This window comes from Frankliniella occidentalis, unplaced genomic scaffold, assembly GCF_000697945.3.
Source record: "Frankliniella occidentalis isolate FOCC.00 unplaced genomic scaffold, Focc_3.1 Scaffold324, whole genome shotgun sequence".
NCBI classification, from domain to species: Eukaryota; Metazoa; Arthropoda; class Insecta; order Thysanoptera; family Thripidae; genus Frankliniella; species Frankliniella occidentalis.
Window position 1 is genome coordinate 95,198 of NW_026267448.1, and position 5,401 is coordinate 100,598.

At 52.5% G+C, this 5,401-nt stretch overlaps 1 protein-coding gene across 3 annotated transcripts in view; it reads right to left on the reverse strand.

The window, feature by feature from the left end:
- Window positions 1-5,401, reverse strand: part of LOC113215378 (calcitonin gene-related peptide type 1 receptor) — a 134,234-nt gene that overhangs the window by 85,774 nt on the left and 43,059 nt on the right. The gene's annotated exons all lie outside the window — the stretch shown is intronic.

A 5,401-nucleotide genomic window follows, 5' to 3' on the forward strand; every position in this document is an offset into this window, starting at 1 on the left:
AAAGAGAGCGCGCGCGAGAGAGAGACAGAGGGAGAAGGGCGGGGGGCTGTGAGAGAATGAGAAACAGAAGGGTGACAAAAGAGAGTGGCGGGGGGGGGAGAATGGGGGAAAGAACGAACGCACCCCCGCGCATTTGATTGTACGTGCGCACTTGTAAGGTGACTGCGTAGGTGAGGACGACAGGGAGAGGTGTGAGAGAGAGAGAGAGAGAGAGAGAGAGAGAGAGAGAGACCCATTTTTAGAGTTTCCTATCAAAACACGCCGAAAGCGAAAGGCGAGGCTGTCTGCTGTCTCTCTCTCTCTCGTTCTCACTCCTGTACTCTATCCTCCAGCTCGACCCCGACAGGTACAGTCTCCCGGTCTCCTTAAATCCGTCCTTCGCTACACTGGAGGCCGCTGGGATTAGCCCACAAGGGAGCGTGGCGCGGGCTTCTCCTCAAAGCGACACCAACCACGGCACTGGTCGGAGCGCGGTGGCGGTGCGGCCTTTCCTCCTTCCACCAGAGTCCCGCCAGCGCTGTGCGGGAAGCTGTGCGCCGGACACATCGTCCGTCCTACGCCACCTCTCTCTCGCACTTGCCGAGAGACCGCCACACCAGGACCGCCGCGCCACGCCATGGTGGGAAAAGTCCACCTGGCGCAGCGGCCGGGCAGCAAGCAGTGTGGAGAGAGAGAGGGGGGGGGGATGGGGGAGAGAAGAGATATCCCTATTTCCACGAGAATAAATGACGATACCAAAAGAAATAAACGTTAGCGACAGCAGGGGCGACCCATGGACCCCCCGTTGGCTGCCCTCCGCATGAGCCTCCGCCTTTCCACCCCCTTTGGGACCCGTTTGGTCACTGTGAAAAAGATCTCTACATTTTAATAAGAAACAAATAGTTTAAAACTGTCAATTAACAGCACAATTTAAAATTGCAACATTTGTTAGTGAGGTGTGGAGTGAGAGACAGGGCACAGTACACGGAACAGTTCGAAACTGCTGGACATGTAAATGATAATTACAGCGTCACGTTCGAAAATAATAATTACTGTAAAGCTTAATTTACAGTGCAAGGTCCGTGGCCGTGCCCTCAAGGGGCAGCGCGGGGGTGGCACGCGCCAGGGGCGTCATGGGCCCGGGGGAGAGTTCGTTAGAGGACAGAGCAAGGAGACCAGAGAGAGCAGGAGGAAGAAAGGCCCGGACGCAGGGACCGGCTGATGAGCCAGCCCCGTCGTAGAGGGCTAGACGGCACATCCACAAATTGCGTTACACCTCAACCTTCGAAATTATTGGAGAGCCAAATACATTTTTTAACCCTTTACAGATATGAATACGATGAGAAAAGGTAAAGAAAGTTGGCTTCAAAAATTCACACCACATGCACCACGTAGTCAATCAAAAACTCTGGGACTTAACTATCATAACGGAGAGGTGGTTATCAAAATAATACATTTCGAAAGAAACTCGTCGAATGAAATGTATTTTGTTTCCAGAGTATATTTTACACATTTTCGGTAGTGTATCAATTTTATGAGTTTTAGGTTAGGCGGGCCTACTGTAAGACAATCGAGGCTCAGGACACAATATTAATGTTATGCTAAGGAGTACACTTGTTCAACTTAAGTAAAGCCATTATAGTGGTTAGATCGTCGAAAAGGTTCGCCCTTCATCTGCCGTTACGAAAATCTCAAGGTCTACTTACTATCGCAAGGTCTCATAGCGCCTGCTAGGTAGGCAATATCTTGCGTACAATGCATGCGTGTACTGCGGGATGGCCTACCTCGAGTCTCGCAGGCGCCAAGGTCTCGTAATATGCCGAATGATCGAATTAATCTGAGAAACGGGTGTACATTTAAGACTTTTTACCGCTGGATTTTCCAGAGTTTGCTGTGTTTCATTTTTCTTGTTCTTGTCGAAACTTGTCTCATGCCCCCCCCCCCCCCAAGAAATTGCTAAAATATTGCAAATGAAAATTTTCACTGTCGTGTTTATGTTTGGAGGCTGAACTACAGACAGATTCTTTCCCTCTGGCCTTGGCTTGGCGAAGTTTGCCACCGGGGGGAGGGAAGACAACAAGACAGGGGTCTTGAGATTTCTTTATGCATTGGAAACCGTGGTAAATAACAAAACAGAATTGTTACAGAGTAGAGTAATTAAAAGACAAAAAAGTCCGCGAGAACTTTCCCTATTATCTTTCCATCGAGTCGTAGCGACATGGAGACGGCATACTGTGTCGTGTCTCTTCCACTTATTTTGCTGAGCTTATACTTAGACAGTATTTCGGGAGACATCCCAAAATATAATTCTTTCTTGGTCTCTTATTCCTCTCTTTCACTTGTCCAACGCTGACGCTCAGCAGTCCAGGTGGGCGAGACAGGCGACTGCGGGTCGTCGGGCAGACAAGATGGGATACACACAAACACACACACACACCTAAAACATAACAAAGCCCTCGGGATAAAAACAAAAATATTCCTTCTCAGTCGTTCTAGAAACTGATCGACAACACGAAAGGTGGGGCTCCAGGAAACGTCCCGCGACCCAGCCCACTCAGCCAAGGTCAACGATATGCTGTTGCTACCCGGCCCCCGTTTCCCCTTTCCCTTTCTAGTCCAGACCACCATGGTTTACTGCTAACCAATCGCTGCCGCGACATCCGAGAACGGGGAACGGAGGGGGGGAATCGCCGCTGGAATCTACGCGCGACATTTCAGGGATTACAAACAAACACCACAGCAGCGGTGGTTTATAGAGGAGGGGTTAGAGGGAGAAAGAGTATCTTGTAGGGAGAGAGAGACAGAGAGACAGAGAGGACAGTGGGAGCGGGGATGGGGGGTGATTTGGATTGCCTGGACGTGTTCCAAAGCAAGCCCAACCCGAACCCCGCACCGCGCGGTCGACGTCGTCGCAACACAAGTTGAGCGCCGCCGCGGTAGTGGAGCATTCCAAACCCATAACCGAAACGATCGACTCGTCCATAACGACGCATTCATGCCGGGCGGTCGCGAAAACCAACGACATCCGCATCAGTCGTCGAGAACGGGGGGGGGGGGGGGGGGGGGGGGGGGGGGGGGGGGGCACATTTAACGCCGAGCAAAACCAAACCACGACGACGCGTACGCCCATTCCTCTGACACGAGCCAGCCCGCTCACGTCCCGCAAACAATAATGGCACGAGAACAACAACAAAACTCGCGTTCCACGTTTTTATTTTACAAACGGTCGCCGCGGGCTTATTGAAAAACAGCTTGCAGCCTCTCCCACGGCCTCCTCGTCTGCTGCCGCAGCCGCTGCTCCAGGCAAAGGGAGAGTTTTCACCCAGTTTTACAGCAGGAAAGTGTTTCGGCCTCTGAGGTCACGTGTGCGCGTAAACAAACGTGAACGTGCCAAGCGTGTGTGCGCAAAGAGAGCGCGCGCGAGAGAGACAGAGGGAGAGGGGCGGGGGGCTGTGAGAGAATGAGAAACAGAAGGGTGACAAAAGAGAGTGGCGGGGGGTGAGAATGGGTGACCGAACGAACGCACCCCCGCGCATTTGATTGTACGTGCGCACTTGTAAGGTGACTGCGTAGGTGAGGACGACAGGGAGAGAAAAGCGTCAGAGACAGCAGGAGAGTGTGTGAGAGAGAAGAGAGTGAGAGAGAGCGGAGGGGGGTGAGGGAGAGGCACACGGGGACCGCTAATGACAACCCTGGCGCGCCCGCGCTCACCTCTGAGTGTGTGTGTGAGAGAGAGAGAGAGAGAGAGAGAGAGAGAGAGAGAGTAAAGGGGCGGGGCGGACCACACCGCACCCGGTGAGTTCATTCAATCCAGTCGCATTTAAAATGTCGCCCGATAATTGTGCGTCCACTGACGCAACGCCGCCCAGCCCGGCCGGCGCAGCCACCGAAACCGCGACACCGTTTTACTCGTCGCGCAACCATTTCACGTTTACCTCGAGGAAAAACTCACACTTTATTTTTTATTTTTTTTCATCAAGTTTTGTAAACTCTTACAGGTCTCCCCCTCACGATTCCTCCCTCCGGAGCTGGACCGCATTTTCCGCCCATTACCCTGCTCTGGCCGACCTACGGCAGCGCACCCGCCACTCGATTCGGTGCTCCAGCCAATTTTCACGATTGGCAGAAAATGTACCCTGTCATGGATGAAAAAAAAAGAGAAAAGAAGATAGAGATAGCGCGGAGAAGAGGGAAGAAGAATAAGGAAACTTTTGCTTAAGTGCCCGTTCCCCCGCTGATCCTGCAGCATCTCCGCCGCTCTACCACCACCGCTGTGCATCCTGCTGCTAGCCTGACAGCTTTTTAAAAAAATAAAAATGGGGAGGAAATAAATAATAAAACGCGAAAGGGAAATAAGAAGGGGGGAAGGAGAAAGAGGGGAGGGAACGGGCCGAGTCGGCGCGGCGCTGGCGCCCTAGGGCGGAACAGAGGGCCGGCGACGGGGCATCCGCACCTTGTAAACAGCGCGCCGACAGACCACACCGACGGAGGGCTAATTACGTTAAAGTCTTGTTCCGATGACGACGTTTTTTGGCGGCGGCGGTGACGAAGGCGCAGCGCGACTTTCCGACAGTCGCAATACCTCGGCTCCCTCGGCGATGGAGTTGTGGCCAAGTTTCAGCTGCGGTTGCTGCTGGGCCGCCCGCCGGTGGTGGTGGCAGTAGCGTGCCGTCCCCACAAACGAGCTGGGCCAGGCGATCACTAGGAAGGGCAGTGGGGTCCTATTCGGCTGACCCTGCAGCCGCCACCGCGCGTTGTCGGCTTTTCCTCTTTCATCCGCCCCTTCCTCCCCTTTCCCATTCACCCCCTCCGCGCCAGAAACGTGTAATTGGACGTTACCATCAAAACTATCTGAAGCAGGAAACGCTGGCCGCAGGCCTGTGCGGTCAAAGTCAACCAGCAAAACTACCCCCTCACCAACTAACTATCATGATAATACACTGCGAAGGACGAAAAAAAAATTGTCGTATTAGTCATATTATTGAGCGAGATACGGTATCTAGGCCTACACAATCGCAGTAACGAGAAATAATGAATCCGGCATTCAAAGTTTTATTCTTTTCTGTAATATATGTTTGTAGAAGAGAAAACTACGTAGGAACGGTGGTGTAAAAAAGATACTGAAGAAAAATTGAACAATTTCAATTTGCAAGTCTTTGATAGTTTTTGTAAAGTGATATGTTCCCTAAAAGGGACCGAATACTTGAACAAATGTTTGCATTGGTGACATCCACGGCTTTCACTTTATCGGCACTGCCTGGATTAGAAGGCGACATCGACGGGATCCCTCCTGAGGCCTCTTCCAGGAAAAGGCAAAGGCACCAAAACCTCCTCCTCCCCCTCCTCCCCACCCACGAGTGTCCGGCACATCCCTCCACGACGACGATGCACCCCACCCCGACCCCCAACATTGCCCCGCGGT